The sequence below is a fragment of the Falco peregrinus genome, chromosome 2, assembly GCF_023634155.1.
Source record: "Falco peregrinus isolate bFalPer1 chromosome 2, bFalPer1.pri, whole genome shotgun sequence".
Classification (NCBI taxonomy): Eukaryota; Metazoa; Chordata; class Aves; order Falconiformes; family Falconidae; genus Falco; species Falco peregrinus.
In genome coordinates this window covers 96,813,035-96,835,081 of record NC_073722.1, presented here as the reverse complement: position 1 = coordinate 96,835,081, position 22,047 = coordinate 96,813,035, and the positions used below count along the sequence as shown (strand labels likewise).

The 22,047-nt window shown below is 45.0% G+C and overlaps 1 long non-coding RNA gene across 1 annotated transcript in view; it reads left to right on the top strand.

Moving 5' to 3' along the window:
* LOC129783913 (uncharacterized) overlaps window positions 1–22,047 on the top strand; it is a 45,779-nt gene that overhangs the window by 1,641 nt on the left and 22,091 nt on the right. The window contains exon 2 of the long non-coding RNA XR_008746015.1: window positions 8,827–8,890. This is a non-coding gene — a long non-coding RNA (uncharacterized LOC129783913). The remainder of the gene's footprint in view (window positions 1–8,826; window positions 8,891–22,047) is intronic.

The window sequence follows — 22,047 nt, the reverse complement described above, 5'->3', positions numbered from 1 at the left end:
CACTTTAGCAAGTGTTTCCTACTCAAATACAGAAAATGGTTGATGGGAAGTAAACCAGATACAGCCATTCTAGCTAACACTGAAGAGTTACACCCACGGAGAAGTTGAAAAAGACACTAGATGTCTCCAATGCAGTATGTACCAAACTGCCAGATGTTTAGGATCCTTTAAGTCATCTAACAGGCCTTTTCAAGGTGATGTTACTCTTAAGTCATGGCTCTCCTGAAAAAGCATTAAAGGGAGCTAATTTTAGCTTTGATTTATGAGATTATTTTTTTTTCTCCAACAGAAGGTGCCCCTGAGGACATTAGGGCAGATTTTTATTTCCAAAATGTTGCCTTTGTATATTTTTAACGGATCATCTGGATGAAGTTCTAATGGCTGGTTCAGGCTGCCTGATTTATAGCAACAGCTGTTCACCTTTGTAGATGAGGAGATTCTTGGAGATACAAAACACATTTATGAACTTGATATTCCACACCAAGAGTAGAGTTTTCTTGCCTCCTTTTTACACAGGTGTAAATCCAGATAGGCTCCTGTGAAGTCAATGAAATTGTTCCATGAAAGGCATGGAAATCAGAGTGCAGGAAACTGCAGATCAGTTATTTCTCTCTCCAGTAAACTGAATTTTAGAACTCAATTGGACGTCATTAGGATTGAGAAATGTACCGAAGTAGTGATAGGGTGTTCCTGCTGAGTGAAGGAGGAAAATGTGAATTCTTGCATGATGCCTGGGGAGCAATTTCTTCATGGGCTATAAAAGATGGCCATTGGAGAACCCAAAATTAGGAAGAAGAAAAATGAAAGAATAATGAGAGGCAAGATACCTTGGGTGTCCTACTGTAGCTCTTTAATATTTTATTCCCTGAATTTCAAAAGGTAGGACTCCTGCTGAAATTTCCTGCAAAAATTTATTTAGTTTTCAGTCTTGAAGTCTGGAAGAGTGGTTGACCACTCTAGATTTAAAATAAATTAATTAATTAAGAATTGCTTTCAGACTGTTGTATAAGCATATTTTTTCATCTTCAGACCTTTTTAGTATTTTATTTACATTTTGCCAAAAAAACCCAAGCAAACTTCAGAATTCTCCATGACATCTTCTTGTTTTGGTTAAGCAGGTACTTTTTCTTTTTGCTTTAAAAATAATAAATGTTTTACAAAAAGAAAAGAAATTAAGTGCCTCCAGATCCTATACAAGCTCCAACCCAAGCTTACCTTTGAGGACTTGCTTGTTCTTTCTTAAGACAAAGTGTTGCTGGACTATTAATATCCAAATGAACAATTAAAGCCATATAACTTTATTATTACCAAACCTGCTATATTTCACACATTCACACTCTCTTCACTTCCAGCTATTCAATCCACCTCTATGTTTTCCATAAAATACTCTTAGAGCTGAGATGCTGATGTCAGCTCTGATCTACAATGCTGTGATGATTAAGTGTTCTCCATACTCTACTAAATGGAATAAATAACATTATTAATTCAGTATGCAATTCTCTGGCTTATTACACTGAGCTTAATATTTAATACAATGTAATGGAGCTTTATTTCCAGCTACTGGATGCCTTCCCTTAACTTGCCACTTCGGTCATCAGGCTACAATACCTTTGCTTAAAATATTCTTCCACCTGAACTGCAGGGAGGCAATTTCCCACTAAAACTGAGGCAGTGACTGGACATGAGCAACTGTTTTGGGTTCCCAGGGAAGGCTCACAGGGCTCCAGACCATGTTAGGAGTACAGGTGTGGACCATGTTGATGTTGTGTCATAGCTGTGATAATTCAAGCTTGCTCCTGAGTGCATGTAAAGTGTTGTTGCTCATTTGGCTTATAGTGGCCACGTGGTCCTGGAGGAGAAACAAGGACAGAAGGTGCCTGAACTACCCTGACATTAATGTAAGCTCCCAAAGGATGTGCTAGAGGGGATGCTGTTGCTTTGGATGGTTATCTGTCTGGCACAGCTATAATGTGCAATCAAAAAACAGAGTTAAATCAGAGACCTGGGATTCTTCCCAAACAAAAATCAATGGGATGGATTCACCCTGGTATCTTTTAAGCAGTCTGGATACAAAGCAAATTGTTCAGAGCTGGCTACTGCCTGCCAAAACCCGCAGCTTTATTCATCTGAAATATTCCACCATAAGAAAAGGCAATTCAGGACTATTCTCTGCTCTCTTTGGTTTAGATCTTAAACTCCTGGGGACAGGGGCTGCTTTGCAGTGCCTTAATGTTGATCCAACACTTTCAGTGCAGTGATAACGAAGTGAGCTCCTTGCAGTAATTTTGTCTTTTTCTGTAGGCCTGGGAAATAGGCAGTCATCTTGTGTAACGTTTCAGAGATTTGGCTCATAAAGCAGCTGATGATGGAGTTTTATAGCTGATTTTACTGCTGGTGAGCTGCTGTTAGCAGAGAACTAATCTGAATGCATGTATATGTGGAAAACACAGTTTAAATCACCTGGCAAATTAATGCTTGAAGTTCTCACCCAATCCAGGGATAGAAACAGAATGATAGTTGGAACTAGCTCATCTGATTTGTGTGATCTCCTTGGCCAATCGCAAGCATTGGAAAGGATCAAAATTCCATCTAAAATCACGGAGTAAAAGGTTTTTTAAAAATGCCAGGAAGTTATTTTCAGAGTTGACCTGGATTTTCACAGAACTAGTAGTGCAAAGGCAAAAGACAGCTGGAAGTGTAAGTGGGAAGAGAACAGAGAAGGTTTCTCAAGGGGATTTTATTCTTGAAAACAGGAGAGGAATGAGATACTGTTGCTTTGAATATCTGATGAACAAAGAAGGAAAGCATGAACTTTGGAGCTGGAAGGACAGCCAGGTCCAGTGTCTGCTGGCATTAGTACGATCCACACCACTGGCCCTATGGCAAAATGTTTTGCCACTGGTTATCCTGGGGCCAGGCTGTGACACATGAATTCTCATGTGTCACAACATGACTGAGCTGCTTCTCTCTACTGGACACCCATATATTTCCTCTCTATGCAAATCCATTCTTAACATAGTTCCACTGGATTTTTATTCTTTGCTAAGGGTATTTAAAATGTTCTAGGTAAGGCTCCTTATGCAGAGACAAAAAAAATAGAGATGTGTAGTTCTTCCATATTGGCTTTATATATGTCACAGAAGCTGGTAGTTTGGTAGCAAGAGTCTGATCAGATCTGGACTCCTAGAAAAATCCATAGCATCAGTAGGATTGTCTGTGGAGGATCCCTGACCAGAATACATAAACTACTTCAGACTAGCCATTGTTTGTAATTCAGATACACAAAGAAATTGCAAGGAAAACAAGTACCACTTCCTTAAAGACCTTTTGCCTTTCTGCCTCAGGATTTCTAAACATGCAACATCTTGCCCTGGGCTTGCAAACTATTGTGTTACACAAATGCTTGCACTGGATGTGTTAGGAGATGGTGTTGGCTTCCCCCCACCCCCTGCTCCCCATAACAAAATGTATGTTCACAGCCACATCCTTTCCACAAAGTGAAATAGTTCTTGGAAAACTGTTTGTTTCTAGTTGTGCCAGAGACTCTGTTTTCCACTGCTGTATTGCAATATATCTGAACAGCATCATTCTCTCAGAAGTAGCTTTGTGTTGCTGGTCTCTAAAACTCCAAGTAAACCTGCTCTGCAGCCTGCACTAAGTACAGAAATCCGTCAGGATTTCAATCCAGGCATGCCTGGGAAGTGTGAGCATGGTGCAGAGTTCCATGTGCATGGTTTGTTCCTTGTAGCAGCTATACTGGACTCTGGAAAAAACAGCATCCATCGTTACTGCTAGCTTTTCACTACTCTTCTTGTGTGCCCCGCTCCACTGCTGTCTGCATTTATAGCCCCAAAGTGCAGCCAGGGCCAGAATTGTTCCAGAAGTACAATGTGTTCGTATATTGCTTTGGATGAGAGATGGTAGAATGGTGCCACTATTTTCCCAAGCATTGAGAGCTTTCCAGCAAGTTCTGGCTGGTCGCTGTGGCGAGGTCAAAGCATTGGCAGAGACAAACTCAAAGATATCTTGTGCCATTTCTCAGTGACTGCGGTTGGTTGTTGTCTTCAAAGTGTCAGCACTTCCTGAGGAACAGAAACAACAAGTTTTTTTGTCGAGGAAACATCCAAATGCCTTTTAATTTCAGCCTTTGTGAAACCTTTTGAAGTCTTCCATCTGAAAACCAGAAAGCTCCCCAGGCTTGAGTGTGTGTGTGTTTGCTGGTACTTTATAACTGCTGAGGGCTGAAAAGTACAAGAAAGTCCTGAGGTCTGTGCTAGGACGGTGCAAGAGTAGATGAACATGCAGCAGCATCTTGCTTTGAACCCTCCCTTACTGTTCTCCAAAAGAAGCTTGATGGCAAATTTGTCTTCCCAGCCACAAATGAGAAAACACACTGCTTCCTGGTGCCTGTACTTTATAGTAATTGTACTGTAGATGGTCAGGTTAGTACTTCTTGGTCCTGGCTATTTTTTTTCTTTTAATGCTCCCTGAAACATCTTCTCAGAGGAAAAAACACCTGTTTTTCTGATCTGCTGCTATGTCTACATTTAAGAGAGGGCAACATTCTCTGAAGTCTTGCTCCTGTTTTGAATTGCCTCCCTGTGTCGGGATGCCAGTTTTGCCATGTCTCAACCAGCTCATGTCTTTTATAGGTGCAGAAACTATAGGGAAGTCTCTGAAGTGGCAAATTGGTGAGACCTCCTCTGCCGTTAGGGTTGTTATAAGGCATTTGTACACTGCTTTTGTCAGCAGCCATGGTAATCTCCACTGAAAGCTGAGCAAGGGAAAATCCCAGGCCAGCTGGTCTGAAGGAGCTTTTTGTACCTGCAAGGCTAGACAGGAGGGAAGGAAGCACTGGATGAACTGGAACTGAGGTTGTGTTTTAAAGACTTTCTCACATAATAAAAGCTTTCAGGCCCACTTGGAGGGCAGGACATTGCACCACTGTTTGCTCCTAGTACATTCTGGCTTGGTCCTTTTGAAGGACAGCAAGTCACTTTGTCTCTCTCAGAGCATCTCTGGGACATGTGGGGCTCTTTAAGTCTGTGGAAGCAGCTTTTTTGAAGTTTGCTGCTTAACAGTCTGTGCACGTGACAAGGCAATTACGTTGGCCTATGGCACTACTGGATTCCTAGGCCACCTTATGAGTCACAGGAACGAAAAGCTCTGTGCCACGCAGGTCAGTGGAATCTAGTTGGTTGTGTCAGCTACCTATCCCAAATAACAGCAAGAACAGATGACATTCCAGTGGAAACTTCTTTGCAAGGAAATACTTTGGGTTTCAAATGTTTGGGATTTTTCTGCATGTTTATAAAGTTAAAATGTTCCTTTAGGACTTGGTCAGCATTATTATCAGTACTAGGTTTTTTGTTTTCAAGTCTATTTGAATTTTTGTGAATGCTGTGTGACTCATGTGCTAGTTGGTCGTTCTCTACATTAGAGCCCAGAAGCCCCTGCCAGTGACAGGAGAAACTGAACTTGTAAGGAGCCAGTCTTGCAACACATTGGTAGCAGTTTGATTTGTGTACTACTATTAATCAAGTGACAGAGCCAGTATTTCCCTTCCCCTTGCCCTCCTTTTGAGTCATAGCTTTTAAGAGTGAAAAACTTGACTGTTTTGTCCCTGAGCTGGCTGGAAAAAAGGGTTTGTGTATCTACTTGCTAATTGGGAAAAGGTGTTTTATGTGGCTCCCTGCACTTGTTGTCCTTATTACAAGCGTTATTCCTCCCTGGATTTAAGAACATCCTCTGAGCAATGACTCATAATACACATGAGACTTCCCTGAGGAGTCAGATGCAGACAGCCTTATCCAGAGCATCAGCTGTGCCTTTCTTCTCTTTCCACAGACAAAGCAAAGGCCCAAGGGAGCATCCTGCCTCTGCAAGGAAGGAGCTTTGCCTTCTGATACCAGCTACCTACAGACATAATTTTTGATCTATTCCAAGGAGAAGAGCTAATTTTTTTCTGCAGACCCTGCCCATTTTTGCCTTAAAACAATAACTGATACTCCACTGCATGACCGAAAGCTTTACTGTCCATTTCAGGAGATACTGCTCCCTCTCCTTTGCCAGTCTGGGGTACCAACATCCAGCTTCTATGTTTGCTTGCTTTGGTACATGCTGTGAATCTGGCCTGGGGTCTTTCAAGTGGTCCAGAGTCTGAGAGGCTGGAGAAATTTGAGCAGCATCAGAACTTAGATGTCCTTTCTCTTGGTTTAGTACATTTGCCAGCATACAGCAGCCAGACACGATTTCTCCCTGCACACAGACCCAGGGGATTAGCACAGACATGTCAGTAAGTGTCATTCCTTGTGCAGCATTTCAAAAGTGACCTTAACGCTATGGGAAATTGGCCCTGCATATGTCCAGAAGAGGATGGTTCAGGCTTGATCACACATTCAGCCCTTGGCTTTGCTTGTTTGTGCTGGCTTCTGCATGTACTGATAGGGTAGCTGAGCTGCCCAGCTCCCACTCCACTGATGCCCTTCTTTTGGTTTGGGTGGACAGTAGGATCAGGAGAGACCAGCTTCTTGGGGGGGGGGGGGGGGCGGGCATGTGGACCTGAGTGCAAAATGAACAGCCCACAACCCCCTGACCAGCATGTATTCAGGAAGACTTCTCCCTCTGCAGGATCTGCTCTGCTGTCTTTATCCACCCCCTGACATGATCCTATATCCAGGCACTTCAGAAGAAAAAAGAAACAAAACTGAAACCTGCTATTTTTAAACTCTGCCTTTGGCTCTCTTTGCAGCACTCTGCTTTCCTCCCTGTGATTCAGTGTTCTTTTGAGAACTAGGCACCAGGGCCCTGCGGTTTCCTGGTACTTGGAACATAAAATCTCCTAATTCTTCTCTCACAGCAAGCTTCAGAGGCTAGAGAGTGATTGATATTTTCTATTGCTTCATTAATAGTCACGGCACAGTAGTTTCCTAATCTGTTTTTGCACTGCTTTTTATTTTGAATCATTTATCTTCTAAATTTTCTCAGCCCTCCATGTCACACAAAGCAAATGCTGTTTTCTCCCCTCCTGCCTTTTAACTGGCGGGTTGAGACCTTCAGAAGCTGGTGAAGCAAAGCTGTCTGTGAGCTGGGAAGCTGGGGGGGACCTGCCTCAAGGAGCTTCCTCATCCTTGTTTTAACAAGCTTGGCAAATATACCAAGGGTATATCCCAGAGTGATCTATTACTGGGATAAATTGGGAGTAACTACTGCAAGGGAAAGTCTCCCTTGTTGCTCTGCTGGCTGATACTGGCACCCATGGTGCACGTGTTGCAATGCTGTCTGCAACTGCAGAAGATAAAAGATCAGCCATGCCCCAGAGAGCCTGCAGCCTGTGCAGGCAAAGGGGAAGAGAAGGCAGAAGGTACTTGAGTCCCAGACACCACTACAGCAGGAGTCGATCACTGGTGGAGACCACCTCTACCTACACCCTGTATGGTGCTGCCCCAGCCCACTCCCACCACTAAATCAGGGACGCTGGCAGTGCGTGGAGGTGATGGGTGGGTCTGGAAGATGCCCTAGATCCTGAGAGAAGAGTGGAGCATTACAGTCTAGTTCACTTCTCTGCGAGGAAGGTCTGTTGAGAGAACGAATGACAGCCGTGCTCAGAGCTCCTTGGCAGTTTGGAGCACATAAGAGACCACTGCTTCAAGCCCTGCTGTTTGTTCTTTTTGGTTCATGTAGTCTTTAAGCAGCATTTTCCACTCTCGCATGTAAAATGGATCTGTCTCAGCTGGTAACTCACAATGGTAATTCCCTTGCAGACAGAGGGGCTGTGTCTTACTTGCTTAGGTACCAAGTGCCTAGTGCCCAGTATGTATATGTGTGCGCTTCATACGAATAAATAGTGTTTCCCAACAACTTTAGCCCTCTGTGTGAAGGGTATGTGGGGCTGTGGGTTGGTGGTCTGCAATGGCCCAGCTCAAGTGAAATCAAAATGCAGGGGCCTTCCTGGGAAAGGAGAACTCCAGCCTTTTTCCCTGCAAGCCTCTGCTCACTGCCAGCGCTGTGCACAGTGAGAAAGCTTGTGCCACAGTCCGTTTTCCCAGCTCCATGTCCACCCTTGGTTTTCCTCGTCTCCAAATCAGACCTGCTTTGGGGTCCTGTGTGACTGACAACCCACCTCTCCCATGGAGGACAACAGGTTTAATCTACTTGCCAACCAGCATGGAGAATCTATAGTGTCTCAGCTGTTTCTCCATGCCCCTTACACACCTCCATCTATACATTCTAGTCCAAGGAATTATGAGTTTGAAACCTGGATATATTACATCTATTTCTGGTGGTGCTCAGAGCACAGGAGAAACAGGGAAAACCTGGGATGTCTCCTGCTGACCATGCTCTTCCCCACCACGTCTTCAGGGATAAAGGTATCCTGGATAAAGGCAGAAAATGCAGTGGGACCCATTTGTCAAGAGGCTTGGGCATCAGCACATGGGATGTAGGGGGAAACAGGGAGTTGGCTGTTGGGAGCCAGCTCCTCACTGCTGCGCTGTTTGAACTATGTCTCCTCATTGCCTTGTAAACACCTGGAACCTTTACCTGTGAATGAGCTGGCTTTCCCAGGTTAAACAACTTGCTGTGCAGCTGGGACTCTCTGGCATGTCTGCAGTAATCCTGAACTCACTGTAAATTGCTTTTTCATTCAACCAAACTTGGAAAAAGGCAGACAGGCTGTAGTCTAAACACCCCAAGAGCCTGTATTTGCTTTGTTCCTTATGTGTTCCAGCACATTTCTGCTCCCCTATGACTTAAAACAGTGTGTCTTTGTGCTTATCTTCTGGGTTTGGCAAGGCAGTTTTTACCTCTTAGTTTTTGTCTCAACAGGAGAAATTGCTGTCTAACTGATCCTTTGTGGACTTCCGACCAAAACCATCCAGTGCAACATATGGTAAGTCATTCAACGTTTTATAAACTCAGACCCTCAACTATAGCTATTTATGGGTGGAAACTGGCATATCAATAGTTTCTTTCTGGTTACAAGGGTAATGAATTCTGGCTTATGTTATTATGACATCTCAGTCTGGGTTTCTCCAGCCCTTCCTTAGATTATAATGCCTTTGACTTTACATTTGTTGCCTCTGGTGCCTGCCGCAGTAGCTTAGCACTATGGTATGTCAGCAAGGGAAACATCTCAGCTACACTCCCCTTGCTGCAAAGAACACAGGCCCTTATTATGTTAAAGGAGAAGGTTTGCCCTGATGTTACACGTGGCAACAGTGTGTGAGGACTTGGCTTTGGATGATCTTATCTGTTACAGCACTGATGCACATTCTTAGTCATGTCATTCTCTGAAGAAAAAAAAGGGTGTGACAACAGATAAATAAGTATGACTTGTGGGATGGCTTTGTTTAAGTTCTCTTGACTCTAGCCATCAGCAGCTGACTGATGCCTGCAGCAGAGTAGTTGGGACTTGCTGCAACCTCAGTGAGTGTGAGAGAGACACTGTATGGTGTAGTAGAAAGAAATTGTGCTGGCAACCTCCGTGCTAGTGCAGAGAGCAGGGCTGGTTTTGCTACACCAGCATATTTCTACCACAGCAGCTATGCAGCTTCCAGCCCGAGATGTTTCTCCATGTCAGGTTGTTGTACCACTGCTTAGCAGACTTGTGTGCCCTAATTCCAGCACAGGTTTAGGAAGTAAAACTTCTTATAGTTGTTTGGATCATATGAATTTCCTCTGTGTAGATGCTTCTGATATATCTCAAAAATGGTTGGCAGGGGTCAGCTGGAAACTGGGTTGACTCTCTGGAAGGTGAACCAGTACCTGTGCTTGGGAGACTGACCCACCTTCTTCCCTGAGAAAGTGCTTCCAGGCCGCTTTTAAAAGAGGGTTTCTGGGTTTTCACTCCCGTTGGCAAAGGAGGTCCTCAGCCTGTTGGACTCTTCATCCAGCACCTCCTGCTAGCACTGTATGCGCCATGCATGTTATGCAAATGTTTTTTATTACTTCCAGACATAAGCTCTTCTTGAGTTTCCTTTGTGGATAACTCAGCCCATCTGTAGTTTTAAAAAAGCAGTGTTCAACACTCTGCCTTTTGGCATTTTGTGTAGTGCTACACTCAGGTGACCATTATAAATGTGTTGCTCTTGCTTTGCACCTGATTTTTCAAAAGTCTGGAGCTTTGGAGTCTCTTAGTTGTTCCAAGATGTGCCTACTTTCTCAAGGATCTTTATTTTGGCTGCAGGGAGAAAGAGGGAGTATAAGAGGTTCAAGGGGAATGAGTAAGATGGAACAGAACAGTCTATACAAACAGTAGTATGGCTTGGAGCTCTCCTGACTTAAAGGGTCACCTGCTGCAGGGAGACACAAGGAACTCTGGATGAGGTGAAGCAAGCAGGGCTCACTTCCAAGGAGGTCTGATGTATTATGCTGCACTAAAATGCATCTGAATGTCAGTCAAACAGCCATCTCTCCAAACTCTTCCTTGCCATGGCTGAGAACGTGTCTAGAGAGAGGTGTTCAAATGCAGCTATTCTGCCTGATCGTTCTCCTTGTTTTGACACAGCTTCTTGCAGGAATAACACTAAGGAATGGATTGCTCTTCACCCCACTTTCTCACACAGTGAAGAGCTATAAGGAACTAATATAGTTCCTACCTTTAGACCTTGCAATGGGCTGGAGAAGTCTGAGCAAGGCCAGCAGCCCCAAGAAGGGGCTGCTGCTGGGGGGTGTGTGTTTTTTAAGGGTCAGAATATGTCAGGATAGCATTTAGCCTTATATATTGACACACTAACATCAAACATGAGCTGTCTCTTAAAAGAGAATGTGGAATTATCAGAGACAAAACAAGACTCTGACATTGGCAAGGAAGCGTTCTCCATGCCTGACTGAGCTAACGTTTCCTAATTGCAACCAGAGAGCTCACTCTGTGTATGAGTTTAAAAACATTACCTTTTTTCCAAATCCTAGTGGTTTGCCCCTGTGAAAGCTATTTTCCTCATTGTGCATTCTTCAGAATAATTACCAACTATCAGCATTTAAAATTTCTCTTCACTTCCTTTTGTCTTTTTGTCTTTTCTCTCTCTTTTTTTTCTTTTCTTTTTTTTTTTTTATTTTTTGGTGTGTGTCTTTTTTTATGTGTGTCCCCATTTCAGCTCTGTAGCCATCCAGCGCTGGGGTTAACCGATCAGAGATGGCCAGAACTCTGCAATGCTCAGCACTGGGCCAGGGAAAGGGGGTTACCCTGGAATGGAGTTGCCTTTAATCCATCGCCTTCATCTTTTCTGTTGGTCTCTGGGCTTTGACTCCCCCAGCCAAGGAAATGTGTACTGGAGTCCAGATTTAGTGTTTTGCACTTGGGACAAACCCTTCTAACTTTCACATTCCTGCATTTCTGAGTTCTGCCTAGTAGCAGAAATAGAATGAACAAAGTACCACAGGAAAGATGATGCTGAAAGAATTATTTATTAACTGTCTTACTGGATTCAGAAGGGTGGAAAGCATATCCAGCCCAGATCCATCTAGCCAAATTCAACTGAAGGTCATGAATCTGCAGAGGTCCAGCAGAGCTTTTCTGACTGTATGCCCAGCAGATATGCTCTTGCTTGACCATATGCTATCTCTAATGTAGGTGTTGCCTGATTGAACTCAGCATTTTTCCCTTCCAGTCACCCTAATTGAAATTCAGCAAGGTGCTAAGAACTTGTTTTCAAAGAGGGTTAATAGTTTTGAAAGTTTCAGTTTGGGAAAGTCTGAATCTTGAGAGACCAAACTTTTCAGCAGGTACCTTCCACTTGCAAGTTTGGTGTCTCTTGCAGCGTCTGGGGATGGTTCTGCCAAGTCACTGGTCACTGTGGGACGTACAGTAGTAAGGTCTTTAGTCCGAAGTCAGGCTCTCCTGGAAGCATGTGGCAGTTTGCCCAAGAACAGGGATCTCAGGCCTTGATTTCAAAAGGCAGCAAAACCAACATGACCCATCTAAGAATATGTCACATCCTACTGGTCTGTGTACGTGCTTATTTTTAATGATGTTCTTTCAAAGGATCTTGGATAAGAACCAAAAGGAGAGCTTTGAAAATTCACTCATACAGAATAATTGTATTTAACCTATGCTGTCAGTTCACACCGTATCATCTTAAAGAATAAATAAGCAGTTAACATTCTTACAGTAACTTTTCACTATTCAGTACCAGGAGATGAGGGGACATGTGCCTTCCCAGATATCAGGTACATCTTGGTGGTGGTGGGAGTATTTAGTTTTGGTTTTAAACTTGACAGTAGCAGTGGGGGGATAAATTTAAAATGCAATAATTCAGAGTCAAATGGTAAGGCCTAGGAAAACAGATGTGGGGTGTGTGCCATGAGCCAAGATCAACTTCACAAAACTCAAAAGATTAGTTCTATGAGAACTGGAGGAGGGGGGGAAATTGTCCAGTCAGTGTTGTGATGGATGGGAACAAGGAAATAGCTCAGAAAAGTCAAACAGCAACACAAAAATTTTAACTTTCTGTGCCATTATTTTGTCATAGGTAGGAAATTGTTTCAATGGTATCTGAAGGGTATTAACTACTGGCTTCCTCTGACATAAAATGAGGGTACAGAGGCTTTTATTCCTCTGAACTGCTTCTGCACTCATCTCCAGAGCAAAATTGCCTCCTGTTTAAAATCCTGAACAAAAAATCCTAATCTTTGTCTGCCCTTTCCCTGGGACATTTTGTTGTTATAGCAACTTTTTTATTGTTCTGTCAAGAAAACACAAATTAAATGTTTCACTTCAGACATTATTGCCAAGGTATAACACTTTGGGACCATTAAGCGAACCCCCAGTAGTGCAAACCAATTCAGCACTAGCTTGTATTCACCTGTTTTGGTTCTAGCCTAGCTGCTGCATCCAGGTTGTGTTTCTTATGGTGCTGCTCTGCATCATGTGTGGGGGCACCTCATAAAAAAAAAATAATAATAATAATCAGGGCTAGTCAAGGAGCTAAGAGCTTTTTCCCCAAAGTGGCTATTGATTTTGAGGTGTTTAAGCACACACACCAAATACTGTCTCCGCAAAATGGACAAGCTCAGTGCACCCATTTTGAGTCTCTTGATGACTGGTTTCATCACAGCCAGTCTTTTTCTGCTGACTTCAGATGAATGATCTGGAATACAGTTTTCATGCCAGCTGTTCAAAGGACCCAGTATTCTCCATCCTATGCCTCTGCTATCGCTGAGAGTCAGACCAAGTTCAGCTAGGCCAGCATAATTGTAAAAGTCTCTCTTATGCAGGTATTGATTTCTGCCTCCCAGCCTGCCAGAAGCCATGGTGGGATCAGTGAAAGAAGCTTCTCATGTTCAGTACACCCCATGAGCTGTCTCTTTCAGCTTGAGTGCCTCAGACATGCTCTGTCAGAGCAGGAGACCTGTTTGTCTCCCCAGTGTCTCATCTGGTTCTTGCCATATGTCTATGGGGCACGTGGAGACCTGGTTGAAAACACAATGCATGCCAGTTTTTGCCTGCATGCTGCACTGTATTTTGAAGGCTTTGCTCTTTGGCTGTGGATCAGCAGTGTCCCTGTGCCACAGGCCTCTTCTCAGCACAGAAAAGGTTGCTAGCTCCATCCTTTGCTCTGGCTTTTCTTTTGAGTTTCCTCCTGTGAGTGCTCTGGAGAAGTGCATCAGCTTCAAACCCTATCCAGCCAGGCTGCCAGTATCCAAGCAAGCACTTGTGCTGGCACTTTCCTGTTAGCATCAGTATATTACCAGAACCACCTGCCACAGCAAATCATCCCTCACTGGCCATCTCCATCCTTGGATTAGTCAGGTCTGTTGTTTTGAAAACCCCACGCCACAACACAGGCTTGTTCCAGAGGACTCTTTCAACTGTTGCTGAACAGTATCCAGAAATATCATGCAGTCCCTCACAGAAGAGAATGCAAGATCTCTGTAAAAGTGACCCATGGCAACTTCAGCTTCTCCATTAAAAGTTCTTCTGTGTTTTGTATCCAGACCCTTGGTTGTCACTGTTGACACGGGGGAAAAAAAAGCCTCCACTGCTATTCATGGGGAGAAGCCCCCAGTTTGAGCACCACGTTTTCCTGGAATCTACACAAGGCTTGCAAATATTATTCTTTTCTCTAACACATCCACTGAAAGAGCAGTTTTTCAAGGCTTCCTACAAGCTAAACCAAGCCAAAGGTTCCCTGGCTGGCAATCATCAATAACAGTGAGCTGCTACTTAAACTCTGCTGTCCTTAGATGAATTGACAGCTCTTCCCTTCCAGGGGAAGATAATATCTTCTCTCCAAAGAGATGAGGTGCCAGTTGTCTGGTCTCCTTGCCTTTCTTGAAGCTTTTCAGAGAAGCAATGGAAGGTGTTGATACATTGCCCTGAGTCATTAATAGAGCATGTGCTTTGGAGCTTCTCTCTTTTTTTTTTTCCATCATTTGTATATTTTTCCTTTCAATCTTCTTGTATTTAGATGTCATCATCCTACAAACGTTGTGTTTGCTGGGGTGCAGAACTAGAGAGAAAGCTTTATTTGGGCCAAAACTAGAATTTAGATCGAACTTGATCTTTGCAGCTGGTCACTAGCACTAAGAGCAGTGTGAAGTGTTATTTTGGTTCAGGGGTGGGGAGGGAGATTGATGGTTTTGGGGGAGTTGCAGGTTGGTTGGTTGGTTTGTGTTTTTTAAAAAAGCAAAAGGTACCAGCAAAACTGAAACAAAACCACAGTCAGGGGAAGTGAATCTCTGAGTCTGGGTCTGGAGTTCTCTCCTTGTGGACATTGGTGCCTTTCTGGGAAGGGCTTGGCTGCAGCAAGCTTGTTACCTTTGTGTAAGGACTCTCAAGGACCACTGAGGTCTGAGCTTGTTCCAATTTCCACACAGGATGGAGATGCTACAAGAACCTTATTTACCTGTCATCTAAGGAAAAGTAGGTCCTGCCTCCCTCTGTCTTCCTACTGCACCGGCTCTGCTCAGCTGGACCAGTGCTTCTACAGTTGTTATACGGAGCAAGTACCACCATGGTAGAACTTGTCCTTACAGCTCTGAGGAGGAACTTTCTCAGAGGCCATGGAGGCAAAGCACTTCCCAACCTCAGTCATAAACGCAATCCTGATTGCTGTATCTTCTTGTTCCGGGTGACAGGAGGAGAGATCCCTGTGCATCTCTAAGCCTTGTGCTCCCAGGGCTCCAGGCAAGAGGTTCAGTATGAGTCTTGCTTCTTCTCTGTAAGCTTTTATCTCATAGCGAGTAATAGTTAAAATTACAACCCAGAAATCCTTTGGGCTGGACTGTAGACTGTAAAACAGTCTGGGGAGACACTGGCTTCTAGTTGTCTCCAGAGGTAAACCACTGTCCATACAGTCCTAGCCTCTAGTTCATAGGACGAAATTCCTTTCCTGTGCCAGAAAAGCAGCAGCTCCAATCTATGGAAAGCTCATTTGCCATGCTTGTGCTGTGGGCTTATTTTCCTCCACAGTAGCACCCGGCATCTGGCTGAAAAGTATGGTAGACGAGGCCCAATGAGCTCAGTAAAAGCCCTCTATCCCTCACCAGAATGCAAGGCACAAGAGCTGCATCTCTAACAGACAGCTCGGACTCATATCTCCCTCTGAGGAGCACCGTTACAGAAATATTTCCCAGATATTTGGCTGGGCATCATACAAAGCTATCCAGTTTCATGATGCTAATTTTCCCATTGTCTAGACAGTTGCAAATCCAGACAGCATTATCAGTGTGAACCTACTGCACACACGCATACACACAAAAGCCCATTTTTTTTGCCCATGGTATTTACAGGTATGTTCTTACCCATGAGCTGCCTAGTGGCAAATTTCTGAATTGCTCCGAAGTGCCTGCAAAAATCTCCTGGGGTCCCCATTCCCTCAGCAGGGCTGGTGTTTGGTTCAAACAACACTGAACTGTATAGATGCTCTGAAGGTTGAACTGGAGGATCTAGCCCCTCGCTGCCTACCTTCTCCTGCACCCAGAAGAAAAACAATCTGTGCTCAGGGTTGGACAGTGATGCTAGCCAAGCCTGGATGTCCCTCTTCAGGACAGTGTCTCCTGCCACGGTGGTGTTCCAAGGATGAAAATGTTCTTTTGTGGTTTGCATGCTGGAAATGTTCATGGAAAGACATTCTGGGGCTGTAGGCATGTAGTTGAGGTCCTGCTAGTCTCTCTTGATGATAAAATGATCTGTAGGCATTTGTTCCTTCTGTCTGGCTTGAAATGTTAAGACCTGTGTAGAGGAACAACATATTCTCGTTCGGCACATCAGGGGTGCCAGCCCACATTTTAAGGCAGGCTGTAGCACCTTCCCCAAACTTTGGCATGATCTGTAGCTATATTTATAGCTCCTCTGTGATGCCAAGGGGCAAAAATATAGTAGGAGCAGGAGCTGTATTTACAATGTAATAACTTCTGAATGAAGATACTTAGCCAACAGCAGCATTTCCCCTCCCTTTCTCTTCTCTAATTTGCAGAGTTCTCCACTTTCTTCCCAGGGCCTCTTTCCCCATGTGCATGGCTTTTGTGGCCCACTGCAGTGGGGTAGCCCCTGGCTTGCTGGGCTGTACCAGCAGTCTGGGCTCTGCGCCCATTTCTTTGGAAAGCAGAGCAAAGATTAACCCAAGTGAAGTACAAAGGGCTTGGCTGCAGCTCCTTTTCAGCTTTCTTGGACAGCACAGGGAGTGGGGCAGGAACTGTCCCTATGTTTGTGGGATGTGAATCTTGCCAAGCGGCTCTTAATTTTGCATGGAATTACTAGAGTGAATCCCTGTGATTGAGACAGCAACAGTGTTCTACTAATGAGAGTCCAGGGCTTGTAGTGTCTGAACAGCAATGACTTTGGTCTTTCCCTGGTGAGGACCCCAAGCTGGCTGGGTGATCTGTTTCCACGAGCCCCTACTGGCTCCTGAAGGTGAACAAAAGGGAAGGAACTGAAATGGCAAACCCACCACGCTGCAGTTTTCTGCCTTGGAGATGCCTATTACCAGAGCCTGGGAGCTGCGGGCAGAGAACCTAGTGGGACCTGAGCAGAGCTGAGATAATGTCCCAGACAGCCAGTCCACATGGGAGTGGAGGAGGAGGAAGAGGGCAGTTCTAGTTCAAAATCTGTGAGGCTTTGCAGTGAAAGTGCTGGGAAGGGAGGGCTGGAAAAGTTCTCTCTTCCTCCAAGATAGCTGTGGTCTGTTCCCCAGCTGGACTCTCGCTCTGTGTCTGCTCTAATGCACATCTTCTCTGTACCAGATGGGTTTGTTTTGCAAAGTCGAATCTGATCTCCTTGGTTTGTCCTGTGTATCTTGCTCGGTTTTCAGGACTCAGACTCTTAAAGTTTCCACCATATCAACTTCACAGAAAAGCATTCTATTTGCCCTCCTGTAGCTGAAAAGGGCAAGTACTGTGGCTCTGATAATAGCAGACAGGCCCAAGAAGTCTTCCAGTCCAAAGTATTTCGCAGAAGCCTGGCCACATTGGCAACTTTACTGCTGCAGCTCTCATTGTGAGATTTGACTGAATGAAAATGGGAAGATTCAGCCCCATTCAGGTTTGATGTCCATGAAGCATACTCGGCTCTAGGGAGGTGGCCATGTCTTCTAGCACAATGCGTAACATGAGAGGGGGGTTCTGAAGCTCTACCCAGAGCAAAAACCAAGAACTTGCTTAGATTTGATATGCCCTTTCATAGTTTGCTTAAATGTTAACTCTGAGTCCATCCTCACTGACTCACACAGTCAGAAGGTAGTGGGAACGGAGGTAAAAAAATAAAGGCTCCCTTAAACTAAAGGTATGCGATTTCTTTACACTTTACATGTTGAACATTTTTACATATTTACATCCCTTTACATGTTGAAATGTAGGACCTTTCTAGGGTAAGCCGATGTAAAAGAATACAGACACAAGCAAAGTGAATTCATACTTTAAATTGCGTATGTGCTCAAGTACTCAGTCTTTCTAAACACATAATGTGAATGCAGATGTGCAGAAAGTTATCTGAGGTCGGTTACTATAAATTTACCTAACTTAATCCTTAAATCTGTGATGCCTAGGAAATGCATGTACTTAGTTGCTCTGTGCTTTTCTAATAGAAGTAAAGAGAGCAGATATCTACTTAACTTTTGTTGAAACAAGTCTCTGCATATGATTCTCTGATGGACCTTGCTGTTGTGTGTTTATCAATTAGCACTTGCTTCAGTCTGTGTATTCGATAGCACTACCACCTGCTGATGGACACATTTGGGCACGGATGTGCTTTGATCTGTGCAAAGTCACTCCCAGTAGGTCTCCCTGCCTTTAAGCACCCTTACTAGGCAGGGAACTCTTTGTGCCTGGAGCTGCTAAGAAAGAGCTGTTGCACTTCAACCCCATGCTTGAATCTACTTGAAACCATGCTGCCACCACTCTCTTGGCCCTGACATTTAAGGGTGTTGTCCCGCTCCCTACTCCTACCCTAGAAGAGCTGTGCCTTTGGCCTCAGTGGTGTGGGAAGGAGTTATTTACCCAAGACTGGTTGCCCTGGAAGGATGTGAACCTGAAAAGTGTTTGATTAACAGGTGCCCAACAAAGATCATCAGACAGGTCCCAGGAAAGCAAAGGCAAGGCTTTTTTAACAGGTGTGTAGAACTGCTGTTGAAAGACATTGTAATAACCATTTTGAAGACTATAAATATCCCTGAAGAAAACCTCTTTTGGCAGAAGCCTGGCCTTCTGTTTCCCATCAATTGTAGCTTTGTCTCTTTTGAAGCCCCCCCGCTGCAAATGAGCAAACACCTGGCTAAGAAAAGATGAATGGAAAACATTGCCTATGCTGGAGAGGTAATGGCAAATCCCATGCCAGGAGGAATAATAAACAGGAGATTATTGATATAACTGTGCTAGTCTCCGATAGGTTTTCCACCAGGCATGTAGGAGCACCTACAAAGGGGGCATTGTCTCTGCTGTCACTGAAAGGGAAATGGGAGAAAGGAGCCCAGCACGGGAAGGACCGGTTTGTGTCTGGTGAACAAAAATGATTGGTATCAGCAGAATAGGGAAGGAAGGCATGAGAAATCACTGGTCTGTGAATTCTGAGGATCAAAAGGTAGTGTGTTGCAGTCAAGTGTCCAACAGGCTATTGCTGGTTAGCCAGACCTCTGCTCTAAATCCCGGATGATGCGCTGGGAATTGAACTGCAGCGTTGAGTCTGATGGCCCTTGCCCAGAGCCCCAGTGCATGGCTGCTGACTGTCCGCTTTGCAACAAGGTGCAAATTTATTGATGTACAGGAATCTGTGTCATGATGTTAGCGCTGCCTAGGCATGTGGAGATCTTAAGAGCATTGCACTGATTGAATGTGTTCGTTTCTAACAGGAGGGCAAAGTTAGGCCTGTATTTGAGTGCTCTTACGAATGTGCAGCTCTGCAATTGGCATAATGCAGAAGAGATTCCTTAAGGGCAGGTCATTTTGCTTCCTCCCCAAGCTCCTTCTGTGACATGGCTGTACTAGGGAAGGCAGGGCAGCTTCTGTGGATATGAATATTCTGTCTTTAGGGGCTTCACAGAAACGTCTTCTGAGGCTCAAGTTACAATCTCAGTCTGATCAAAAGGGATGGGGAAGAGTGTATCTCACCAATACCTACACCCTAAAGTTTAAAGCATTAGCAGACAGGAGCACCGCTTCTCCAGCCTCTCTCTCCCTTTGCTTCCCTGGCTGCAGATAACAAGCGCTCTGATTCCAGTTTGACAGCCTGATTCCTGGAAACCTGAGGCAGACAGCAAACTGCTCTTCCAATGTGCTGTAGAAAAAAGAAAGGTGGGTGGGAGGGAGGAGGAGAGCTATTTCCTGCAGTGAAAGTCGATCTTTTTCAACTTAAAAATAGGAGGAAAACAAATTCCTGTGGGACCTGCTATAAAAGGGTTTGACAGTTGCCTACTCTCCGCTCCACCTCCCAGAGCTCCCCATTTCTCTGATGCCTTGGTAAGAGCGCTCTTGAACACAAATGCAGATCTGTCGACTACAGCCCGGGTCAGCTGCAGGGGAGTGTAATGCACTGTGACAGGTAGCAAAGCCCAGGATTAACTGTTCTTTGTGTGAAGCTACCATGCAACCAGGTTTTCCTGGGCCTTTTTTCCATGCTGGAAACTTTGTCCAGAGCGTTATAAAGGTGCTCATGATTTCTGAGCAGTTTTGCAGGCTGTGTCAAGCCAGGAGCCCCACAGGAGAGATCACACAAATAGTGGCCAGGGTCCCCATCTGTGCTGGCGTCTCCCCGTGGTGGTCCTCTAAGCTGTAAGCCACAGCCTGTGTGCATGACACTAGGAGGAGGGGCAGCTGTGGGCACAGCTTGATCAGGCTTGATTGCCTCATAGCCACAGCCTTCGCCCTGCTCATCCCTGCTGCTGGGCTTCTGCTCTCCTCTCTCTTCCCACCCACCCTCCTTTTTCTGCATCACCCCGATTCCAGCGCTGAGTGACAGTGCTGTAGACCCCAACAGAGCAGCCTGCCTCTCTGCCAGATTGCTCTCTCCCTTTTAAGTCCTGCTCCCTCCTTTGGTTCACTTTCTCACTTCCCTGCTCCGCTCTCCCTTCCACGTGCTCCCTCTTCCAATGCTCTGCATTGACAGGGTACGGCTGAAGGCAGCTGGAGAGGCAGGTTTTTTTGAAGCTCCTGTTTCTCTCTAGGGAAGAGAAAATAAAGCTTCAGGAGGCAGAAGAGATAGCCAGAAAGACTGTTTAAGCAATGAGCCAACAACACTGGCAATGGCAGCCCCAGCAAGAACGTTGCTGCCTGCATTTCTGCCCTGGAGGTGCTGTAGAACCTGATGTGGCCTGGCCCCATGACAGACATTGATCAGGGCTGTGCCACCCTCTGACTATCTCCCACCATCAGCTGATGTTGCTATCCTGAGTCACTTCAGCTCTTGGCTACAGTCACTGCTGAGAAAGGGAAGGGCTCCGACAGGAGTGATTCACCATGCCTCGCCAGCCTTCTTTAATCTGCTTCCAGTCGGATCACCTCGGGGCTGGAGTGCTTGCTGGAGCAGAGCAGCTCCAGTGCTTTCCCATGGCCTCGCTGCAGAGCTGCTGTCCTCCTCACTGACCTCCTTTAGACCTCCCAGGTTTGCGCTGTTAACGATTCACTGCATTCTTATGATTCTTCCCTCCTGAGCCAGTAATAAACCACTTCTGGTGCGGATCTAGGGGCTGTGCTGTCGATAGGGGTTCAGAGCTTGGCTGGAGCAGAACCACACATCTCTAAGTTAGGAACCATGCTCAGTCCTCATGTCAGCTTGGGGATCACTGTGCTCTGGAGCCAGATAAGCCATTAAAGCCACCCCACCGGGGCCAATCAACAAGACTAGGTACTTTTCCAAAAGCAAAGGGGTTTTAGCCTAAGGGTGCAGGCCAGCTTCGGCTCTGAGTAACCACATTATGCCTCACTGTGCTTGAAATGAGCCTTGAGGTAATGAATGCATTGTACTTTGTGTGTCCAGCAGGCAGAGTCAGTTACCACAGCTCAGCTGACAAGCAGTAATTCATTAAGCCTCTGTAACTCAACCACTGCAATCATCTTTCCAGTCTTAACAGGGCCAAATATATTCTCACTGTGATGTCACAAGAGTACAAAATTCCTCTTAAAAAAAAATTGTCTATTGTTGCTTAGCCCTGATAAAGGTTCAGCTCTTTGTCATCTATCCAGGCCAGCAACCTGTTTTTCCAAAGGCTGGTTCCACCTGCATAGCCCAGAGTTGTACCTACTTAAAGAAAACAGGTGACTTAAATGAACGCAAACCTCTCTCCTGTACAGACATGTGATCAAATGCAAGTAAATTAACGTTGCTCAACAAGTAATTGCCCTTCAGCTGAAGCAATATCACCATTGTGTACATGCTTGTAACTTGCCCAGCTCCTTCACTTCACTTACACAATGTGATAGATAGCCTTAGTAAGAAACTGATGCCTGCTGAACTAATCTAAACCAGCAAAGGCTCCTGAGCCTCTGCTTGGACAGTCACTGCTGGACAGTTTGATGTTTATTTGTACGGCAGCTTCTTTCCTCCTCTGTATCCAAAAAAGTCAGTTTAATTCTCCTCTTGCAGACTGGGTAAATATAATCATCTGGCTTTGCCCTGGC